Source organism: Podarcis muralis, chromosome W (assembly GCF_964188315.1).
Source record: "Podarcis muralis chromosome W, rPodMur119.hap1.1, whole genome shotgun sequence".
Taxonomy (NCBI): Eukaryota; Metazoa; Chordata; class Lepidosauria; order Squamata; family Lacertidae; genus Podarcis; species Podarcis muralis.
Window position 1 is genome coordinate 22068336 of NC_135674.1, and position 10960 is coordinate 22079295.

A 10960-nucleotide genomic window follows, 5' to 3' on the forward strand; every position below is an offset into this window, starting at 1 on the left:
GTGTTTTTCTGAAATCTGTTCAGGCAAAAAGTGTTCAGTACCAGATACACCTGCCCTGTGGTGCTGAAGATTTCTGTGTGAATTACAGAACATGAACTGGTTACTTGACTAGGAGCCAGGAGCACGTAAAAAGGGAGGGGGCACCTCACAAACATGAATTATATCTACATCACCAAAGGAAAACCACAAATAAACGCTGACAGTCCCTTAAGAACTCATTTCTTATTAAATGCAGGTAAATTGTGTTCAGATGTCTGTGACCCTGTCCTTGAGAAATGGCAGAGGTCACAAAACCTAGCAGAGAATTCTGCCAATTATTCCATCTGTTATTTGCATAGCCTATGGCTTTATTTATGTACCACAAAAGTAATAGTGTAGTGTCCTGTGGGGGAGGTGTCCAGTCTCAAGTCAAACAAGAGCATGTAATAACCCATCTGACTATGGCAACTGTAATCTCTGACTCACTTGCTAAATATTCTCCTATCCTTGTCATAGTATCACATGGCAATTGCTGCCTACCATCAAGAACAGTCCATTATGCAGATGTAGTTTTGGTTACTGCATTTTGTTAACTTGGGTGCCGTTTTTCATCTGCCACCAGACAACTCACCCCCACCCCCCAAAAAAAACCTATCACTGCAAGGATTCAGGAAACTGTGTAAGGGTCGAGGCACCCGAACACATAGTTTTGCTAGAACTTTTATGCAACGACTAGACTGGTGAAGTGTTAGGTTCCATACAGCATCGTCCAACAGTAGTGCTTGCTGTACCCCTCCAGTTTGGTGCGCATTAAGGATTCTGCACAGGAATTCAGTTTTTCCCATCCCATCACGACTCAAAGAAGTGACCTCCAAAATACATTGTGCAACTTTCTCCAATGGGTAAAATGCCTTCATGGTGACTGAAACACGAGGCAAAGCAGAGGTGGATTTAGGGCAGTGAAGCTCTTCCCCTGCACAGGATGTGGGGGCCAGAAGGGAGCCTTCCTGCCTCCTCCCCCAAGCCTAGTTAGCGCTCTCCCAGCTTTGGGAATGAGATGAGAGGGCTCTAGGACCCCACCAGAGCCTTGTGCATCCTTCCCCAAGCCTGACCCCTCCCCTGCCTGGCTTTGGGAAGGCACCAGGAGGGCACCATATTACCAAGGTCCCTCCCTGGGCAGTGTCATTTGTTCTTCAGTAAGAGTGTCTGTGCAAACAGAACAGAAACGGTGATGGTAGGGATGAATGGAAATGACCTTCCCTTGAGCACTCTGTCTTAAGCTCCCCTCGAAAGCTGGGGGTGCATATAGGTTCTGGTAACACCAGACGCATTTGCACAGAGGATTTAATCCCCACAGCCCATGTTCATGGAGACAATGCCATCTGTGGAAGTCCTAACCATGCCACATGATTGCCAGGCTATGTGCAAGTCTAATATGGGGTGTGTGCAGCTAGGCCCCTGCAGCAGGCTGTGGGGAGACTAAGGAAGCCTCCCTTTTGAAAAAGGTGTTCAATTCAGTGCTGAACTGGAAGCGTAACACTGGCCCTCCAAGCTGTCACGGGTGAGGGACCTATTAGTACAGCAGCATCCCAAAGTTCAACAGGTCAAGCCATTCATAGTTCCACTATGACTACGTGACAGGGCTGAGAAAGGGAGTCACCGCAACTCAAGTTGACTTCATCATGCGAGGTTCAAGTCTTACATGCTTGCTGCTTGAAACATGGCCCTATGGGTGCAGCTTCCCCACAGCAAAGCGTTTATAAGAAGCAGAGAATTACTTTATCCTCTTCCAACCATTTGAGGAGTGTTTCACATAAATGGCTTAGCTCATCTCGATTGGATTCTGCCCCACGTGGCAACCTTGGTACGGACTCCACTATGAATTGCTCCTTAAGCATATGCCTGGACAGGGAAAGCTGCTCAGATCTAACTGTCAGGAAAAAACAGCAATGCAAAAGCAAGCTGCAGGTGTCTGGAATGCAAAACACAATGTTGATGTCTGGGACTGTACTATTGGAAAAAGGGGGCAGTCTATTCACTGTACTGAGCACCGGATGTTAGCTCAGAGTGTCATCTGACCTGTACTGGAAGTACATGGGTGGAGTCGGTGTGGTCTTCTGCTGGAGACTGGAGGGTACAGACATGTTTCTCTGTACTGCTGGAATGACAGAAATAAAGAGATGTAAATAGATTTCTGTCGGTCTCTTTTCCCCTCCCTGAGGGAAGCAGGGAGGAGGGAGGCGGGTGTGTCCCTCTCACGTTGAGTGGGATCGCCAATTTGTGACCTTGCCTGTAACCTGCCGGGAGACGCAGACGGGAAGGTCAACAAGGATCTCGAGCCGAATGCCTGGTGTGAGGCCAGTTACCTCTGACTGCGGCTGAGAATCCTAACACTAACATGATGCCTGTATTCTCTTCAAGAGAAGACTCGGACCACCAGGAGTTCTTTGTAATAAACCATTTATGCATGCAGCGTTAGAAATGAGCCACAGTGTTGTATAAACCTTGGTCTTTATTAGGGCTACATCAACAGAAAGAGGGGTTTGCCACTAGAAAACAAGTAGATGTGGAACAGACTTCCACCAGTGAGTGGTTGGCTTTGGTTTTTTACAAGGCAAATTGCAAAAAGAAGCTGCAGGTTGTATTATCATAGATGACTATGAATAGCCTAGTCTTGAATAGATGAGTTCACTCAACATCAGTCTTTTCTCAAAGCAGCAACAGAACTAGAACAGAAATGAGATATCGGCACAAAGCAATGTGGCAGCAGCAGACATATCCTCCAAGCTGTTCTTCAAACGTCTACAGACCTCAAAAAATGTGAGCCGCAAAAACCTTAAAGCAAAACAAAGCTGAAACAGTACAACTGGACTATAAGGAGGCCAACTGGGAAAAAGTGAAATTGCTAACTGTCATATTGAAGTCATATATACTGTACTTGGTGTGTTCTTTGGAGTTCACTCATGTTTATGAAGGCCACATTAGACTGTGTTCAGGAACACCCATGTCTTCACATATAAATTGGATGATACTCCTTTGGAGTGAGATGCCTCCTACAAATTGGGCAAAAGTTAGCATACCTAAGAAAATTGCTGAGGCACTGACTACAGAAGATGTGGCCACATGTTGTTGACACTATAAGCCGTCCGCTTTGCACAATCTCTGCAAAGCTGTCTATGCAAATTCCACAACTCAAAGTGCCTGAGGATCTTGCAAATTCCCTCCTTCCCACTTCTCTGGGGAGCTTTCTAGTGGCAAGAGCACCACTCTGTGTGTGTCTGCTATCACCACCACCACCACCACCACCACTAAATATGAGGCTGTCAGACAATGGTTGAGGTCTGAACTCTCTATCGGGCTGCTGCCCACTCTCTCCAACAAGCACAAGAGAAGCGTCTTGCGTAAGATCAACAACTAGAGGTTCTGAAGTTTCGCAAGTGAGGTCAACTACTTCCACATCCATACTTCTATCATTAAGGCTGTGTGGCAGGGAGGCGGAGGCGGAGGAGGAGGGGATACAGGGTTCAGAAGCAGTTCCCACCATCATCTTGTCCAGAGTATGAGGAGGTCTTGCGGAGGTGTTGCGACTGCCCCTCTTGCTGTTGCTGTGCTGGGTTGCATTACATTCTGTACTTGTTGAACTCATGATGCACAGGGATGGGAGAGGCACAGGCTGCAGAGTACTTGCTTCCCCCCTTATCTCCGTGTGCTGCTCCCTGCTTAGTCGCCAAGCAATTCTGTAATGTGATAATGATGATCATGAATGCTCTCTCTAAAGCAACTTGATGCAACTGGTGACGCTTTGGAGCACCGTGACTTTCTTAGAGTTGTCTCTTTTATAGCAGGTACTCCGAAGCTGGAGCAAGTTCAACATCTTGAGGAGTTAGGGCAGGCTTCCTCAACCTCGGCCCTCCAGATGTTTTTGGCCTACAACTCCCATGATCCCTAGGCAGCAAGACCAGTGGTCAGGGGGGATGGGAATTGTAGTCTCAAAACATCGGACGGGCCGAGGTTGAGGAAGCCTGAGTTAGGGTGTCTTTCATGTTACTCTATAGAACTGCATTCACGTGGGAAGAAACAGGATTAGGCTAAGAAGCAGGCACACAACTATTAGTTTTCTATCTTTCAGCCAAGAGATTAGCTAAAACAATTAGGATTATTACGAGGTGGAGCATCTTTCCCTACCTTGACAGTCCTCTTTATACAAGAGTCTGATAAGGAGAAGGGAAGAACTCATGATGAATGTCTCTTCTTCAAGAAGAACCAGGGCACATAGCCAAGCTGAGGACGATGGGAAATCTTAAATGAAATTCATTGGAGTTGCCTCTACTAGAATGCACCTCCTATGGCTGCTCTTGCAAGAGGTATTTTCCAGGTATGACACATTCAATGTGTACACCCAACAGGGTGGATAAAAATCAATGATTTAAAAAAGAATAATTAAAAAATCTGGTTTTTATTTAAATTGGATTTTTAAAATAAAATGCTTTTGGAGGAAAGATCTTTCCAAAGATAGTTTTCTATTTAAGTTACATTATAGTCCAAAGGCTATTCATCAGGAAAGAAGTATTTGTTTTAAGTCTTTCATGTGTGCTAAAACTCAGTCTAAGTTTTTTTTTGGGGGGGGGGTTTAACAAAAAAACCCGCACGTTTAACCACATCAGTTAACAAACATGGATACATATGCTATAATTTTGTTGTTTTAGTTAAATACGCTATTTAAAATGTTATTAAGGAAATGATTATTTTTCTCCTTCAGCTGTCCACGGAGGCGCAGGTCAATTCTGTGTACAGGGCAGCTGTTTACCAGCTCCATCTGGTACGCAGGATGAGACCCTCCCTGCCTGCAGACTGTCTCGCCAGAGTGGTGCATGCTCTAGTTATCTCCCGTTTGAACTACTGCCATGTGCTCTACATGGGGCTACCTTTGAAGGTGACTCAGAAACTGCAATTAATCCAGAATGCAGCTGCTAGACTGGTGACTGGGAGCGGCTGCCGAGACCACATAACGCCGGTCTTGAAAGACCTACATTGGCTCCCAGTACGTTTCTGAGCACAATTCAAAGTGTTGATGCTGACCTTTAAAGCCCTAAACGGTCTCGGTCCAGTATACCTGAAGCAGCGTCTCCACCCCCATTGTTCTGCCCGGACACCTGGGTCCATCTCCAAGGGCCTGTTGGGATTCGCAGGATACTGGATAAGTCTGCAGGCTTCAACAGGATGATGCAATACTCTGCTGGGTCAGAGTGACTCAGCAGGAGTGTGATTAGTGTGATTGGCTATCACCTGTTTTAAAAGGAAAGCCTGTTTAACAGTGGGTGTGGTGGTTGTGCTGTAGTGTGGTGGTGCTGTGGTGGAGAGTATTCGTTTGTAGGTACTCTGTATGGACTGTTTTTTTTTTTTTTTTTTGTAAATGCCTGTATATAGCTCACATTAAAAAAGACTGCACTGGAAAAACCTGGAACTCTTAGTGTTTCGCTGAAAGTGCCGCGAGGAATACGCAACAGGGTTATGGGCCCAGCACGCTTCCGCTGCGCAAGAGTACAGGTGGCAGTTATCTAGCCGTGGGTGCTGGAGGTGAGCTGCAGGGATGGAGCAGTCCAGAACTGGCGTGTTGCTGGAGAAGCTGACGGCCACGAACTACAGCATCTGGTCAGTTCGCATGCAACACTTCCTCAAGCGTGAGGGCCTGTGGAAGGTGGTGGAAACTCCACCGCAGCCCCCTGAGGAGGAAGAGGACGACGATGAAAAGCTGGCACTAGCAGAGGCCCAGCTAGAAAAGGATGAGAAAGCTTTGGCTACAATCATCCTTGGAGTGGACGACAGCCAGCTAGTCTACATAGCTGATAAGGTGACGGCAAGTGAGGCGTGGAATGCGCTCAAGGCTGTCCATGTGCGAGAGACAGCTGGCTCACTGATAACATTGACCAGGAGACTGTACCGGTGTCGGAAGAAACCGGGGGACTCCCTGGTGAACCACCCAAAATACCTAACAGGCTGTTTCCAGGAGCTAGCCTTAAGAGGGAGGCCTGTGGGGGAAGAGGACAAAGTCTTTATAGTCCTGAGTTCCCTTGATGACAGCTATGATATGCTGGTCAATTCCCTCGAGTCTGTAGAGACTGATAAGCTGACTCTGGAATACGTTACTGGACAGTTGTATGCAGAGGAGGACAGGCGTGCAGAGCGAAAGATGACCTCAGCCCAGCTGTTGGAGCATCCCAGAGGGAACAACAGCCGGGAAGAGCAGAGGTGTCGGGAGCCGGGGAAACAGCCAGGAGGAGCTGTTGCAGACCAACCGGTGGTCAACAAAGTAAAAAGGTGTTTTTCCTGCAAGTCCAGTGGACACCTGCTGCGGGACTGCCCGAGGAAACAACAAAAACAGCAGAAGCACAGGAGGCAGCAGAGAGAGTCTACCGCTTGGGTGTCTGCAGATGGTCAAGAAAATGAAGAGCTGTGGGTTCTGGACAGTGGAGCTTCTCAAACCTTTTGTGAAAGAAAAGGATTGCTAACTGATGCTAGGGCTTCAAACAAAAAACATGTAAGTCTTGCTACGGGCCAGAAAGCTAATGTGGTTTGTGAGGGGGAGGTTGTGTTCCCACAGCTGGGACACACATTCAGGAATGTGTTGTGTGTGCCTAGTTTGCAAAACAATCTCCTGAGTATTCCAGACTTGGCAAAAGCAGGCTTTGAAGTAAACTTTGTGGGAGATCAGTGCCAGATAAAGCAAAATGGGGCAGTGTTGGCAAATGCTAACCTTAGATCTAATATGTATGTACTGCAGTGTGAGTCTAAGGTTGCGAATGTGCAAAATGTCCCAACCCATGATATGTGTATTCATCTCCTGCACAGGCGTCTGGCTCATGCAAGCTATAAGGTGCTGAACAAAACATTGGAGTTGTGTGGGGGGATGAAAAACATTAAAAGTTGTGATAATTACTTAGACTGCAATATCTGCAAGGAGGTTAAAAGCAGGGCTTGCCCAGTAGCAAGAGCAAGCCAGAGAGAAACCAAAAAACCACTGGAGTTGATTCATGCTGATGTAACTGGTCCTTTTCCACCAAGTGTCTCCCACAACAAGTACTGTTTGATCCTAGTGGATGACTATTCTAGATTTGGCTGGGTCTATCCATTAAAGGAAAAGTCTGAAGTTGCCCAAACTTTGAAGTTCTGGGTAAGAAGGGTAGAAAGGCAACTTGGCGAAAAGGTGTGCTCTATTCAGACAGACAGGGGAGGAGAGTTTATGGCAAGCTCCCTAAGAAACTGGTTGCGTTCCCAAGGGATTAAACATAGGCTTACCAATGTGGCGACGCCTCAGGAGAATGGGGTAGCAGAGCGTAGGGGAGGTGTCTTGCAGACACAAATGAAAGCATTGTTAGCAGATGCAAATCTTCCAATTAAATACTGGGCTGAGAGTATTAAGACCACAAATTATATTGGGAATCGCTTGTGGTCAAGGGTACTAGATGACATACCCTATAAAATTCTCTATAACAAAAGTCCCAGTTTGCAACATTTGAGAATCTTTGGGACAAAGGCGTGGGTTGACATACCTGTAAAGAACCGAAGAAAAGGTGGGAAAAGGGCACAGCAGTTGCTATTTCTTGGGTATGAAAGTGGTACGAAAGCCTACAGGTTTGAAGATGATAAAAATCTTTTGAGTTATAGTCGGTCAGCCAGCTTTAATGAGCAAAGAAATTGTGTTAGAATTCACCTTCTTTCCAAGTTCATTTATGCTTGTAGTATTTAAATCAATCTTTGCTGAGACCTCAGCTACTTTCTTATTGGTTTCTGCAATTTGCTTGTTAGTTTCAGCAACTTGTTTACTTGTCTCTGCCCCTTGCTTCGTTAAATGTTCCAGAGATTCATTAATTTTGCCAAGTGCCTTTGCCAGTGCGTCTTCAGATGACATAATTCTTGATTTTGTTTGTGGGGCAGCAGCTGCTCCTGTACCTCCAGATGTTGAGGCCCTTCTTTATTGTAAAATATCAGTCTTGTATTGTCTGCCGGATCTTAGACTTAGACTTTTTTCCTGTAACTCTACTTTCCCTTTGCCATCTGCCATAACACTCTCATGCCAAGTCAAGGTCAGCCCCACGCTTATAATATTGTTTTCCAGTAGCTCAGCAGTTAGTGGCCCAATTGTTGTTGTTACAAACCAAATCTCCTCTAGGGGGAGGAAACTCCAGCTTCCCTTTGCAATTTTTGAAACAAAAGTATTCTTTAAAAATCCCCCATGTCTCCTAAAAGGCCACAGTATCAATTTTATTGAGAGTTATTCCAAATGCAACACAGTCCAAATATATCCCAGGAACACTGTATCCTTTCAAAGAGTTGGCTCAAAAATTAGTTCAAAAGTTACTTCTTTACCTTAGCGTACTGACAGTCCGCAGCCGGCTTCCCTTTCAAGGCAGCCCGTCCCCAGGGTGTCAAAACAGCGGTAAAAATTCCAATTCCCTTCTCTTCATGCAGGCATATAAAGTACAGTTTCCTCCCCACCACTCCTGCCTATGGGAGGAGGACTCCTTTTTGACGGTGGATTTGCTCTTATCCAAAAATAAATTCTCCAAAAGTTACAGCTTAACAATCTCTTTGCTTTGATCTATCTGCAGAACGGAAAGGCAGACTTCCTCTTTATGCCTTTCCCATCTCGGTGCCGAAATTCCTCAAATTTAAGTTCAATTTAGTCCTTAAATCTTTAATCCTACTCACGGGTAGTTGCTTTTTTCGAATCCAATTCTCTGGAAGAAATCAGCACTCTCCGCTAATGGCGATGCGGCTTCACTCCACAGTCTGGGTAAACAACTCTCAGCACTACGCCGCTCACCCGCTGCTGCTCCGAAGCCTTTAAAAAGGCTCCTTCACAGTTTTGGGGGGGCGCAAAAGGTGCCCACCGAGTCTCCTGTTCACAGGCTTCGCCACCTGTGATTTTTGGGGGTCCCCGCTTCGCCGTAGCTGCAAGACCCGAACCCGCGGAGCAGACTCCCTCCGGAGCTCAGAGGGAAATCCGCCATTAAGCGCTGGCGCTGACCGGAAGTCCCTAATGAGCAAAGAAATTGGCCCAAGATACATGCAAACCTGCTGCCAGAAAAAGTTTTACTGCCGAGCGTACCTGATAAGGCAGTTGAAACAAAGCTAAGAATTGGCAGCTCTCCCAGAGAAACTGAAAGGGAGGAGGTAAAGACTGAGCATTTTTCTCCAGCTGCTAGCATAAAGCAGGGGAGAGAAGAAAGTGCAACAGGGACAGGAGGAGGTAGATCTACAGAGTCAATCCACCCCAAAAGCAGTCCTGAAGGTAGCCCAAGGGGTGAGATTAATGAACCAAGGAGGTCTGCAAGAAGTAATAAAGGTCAACCTCCAGACCGTTTATGGGTTCCCAGCCACCATAAACCAGGTTTGTGTAACTGAGCCAGAAAACTTTGAAGAAGTGCAAGAGTTACCTACTCTAGAGAAAGAGGTGTGGTTAAAGGCAATGCAGGCAGAGTATAACTCTCTGCTAAACAACAATGTGTTTGTACCTACAGAATTGCCTGAAGGTAAAAAGCCCATAAGCTGTAAGGGGGTTTTTAAAGTGAAAAAACTGGCTGATGGTAGTTGTCAGAGGAAAGCCAGGTTGGTTGCAAGGGGCTTTACACAAAGGAAAATGATACATTATGATGAAGTGTTTGCCCCAACAGCAAAGGCTGAAACAGTAAAATCAGTTTTAGCAATGGCAAGTCTGAGAGGGTTAAAAGTTAATCATTTTGATGTTGCCTCAGCATATTTAAATACTCCTATTGACGCCGAGGTGTATTTACAGCAAATACCAGGTTATGAGCTGGAAAAAGACAGCATGGTGTTAAAGCTGCAAAGGGCACTATACGGTTTACACCAAAGTGCACGTATATGGCATGAATGCATAGACACAACTTTGAAAAAGATGGGATTCAAACAAAGCCTGGCTGATTCCTGTTTATATTCAGCAATGGTGCAAGGAAGTGTTTGTTATTTACTTTTGTACGTTGATGATATCTGTCTAATAACAACTGCACAAAAGCAAGTGTCTTGGTTTATAAACAGCCTAGGTAACAAATACAAACTAAAGTATTTGGGAGAGATTCAGAATTACTTAGGAGTAGAGGTTCAGAGAAATGAAGAGGGCATCTACTCTCTGAGTCAGAAAGAAAAAATCGAAAAGTTACTGAAGACATATGGAATGGAGAGGGCAAATGAGGTTGACACTCCCATAACTACCCAGTACAAAAATGAACCAGAAGGACAAAAATGTGAGAATGCAACAGCGTTTCATTCTCTGTTGGGTTCTCTGTTATATTTAAGTTGTTGGACAAGACCCGACATAACATTGGCAGTGCACATGTTAAGCCAAAGAAGTGCAGACCCGGCTCAGAGAGATTGGGTAGCACTTAAAAGAATCCTAAGGTATCTGAAAGGCACAAAAGATTACAAACTGGTGCTGGATACAGGATATGATCAGCAAGTGTATGCATACGCTGATGCCAGCTGGGGGGACAGAGAAAATGGAAAGTCTACCACTGGCTATGCCATATATATTGGAAATGCCCTGGTTCAGTGGAAATCCCAGAAACAAACATTTGTTGCCACAAGTACTTGTGAAGCAGAGTACTCAGCCATAAGCGAATGTGTATCACAAATAGAATGGTTTGCTTGCCTAACAAAAGAGCTTGGAATACCTTCTGAAATGCCAATCACTGTGCTAAGTGACAACATGGCTGCACAACAGCTTGCTAACCAACAGAACTTTAAGAGCAAGAGTAAACATATTGCTATAAGATATGGAAATGTGAAAAATGCTTTGAAAAGAAATGTGTTAAAGGTACAGCACTGTAACACAAAATGTAATGTGGCAGATTTGTATACAAAATGTTTGGATGCTCCTAAATTTCAAGACTTAAGAGAATTATTAGGTCTCAAGCCTTTGACTTAAGGAGGAGTGTTGGGATTCGCAGGATACTGGATAAGTCTG

At 45.4% G+C, this 10960-nt stretch overlaps 1 pseudogene; it reads right to left on the bottom strand.

The window, feature by feature from the left end:
• Window positions 1-2612: 2612 nt before the first annotated feature.
• LOC144326354 (E3 ubiquitin-protein ligase RNF4 pseudogene) lies at window positions 2613-3696 on the bottom strand (annotated as a pseudogene).
• Window positions 3697-10960: the final 7264 nt, after the last annotated feature.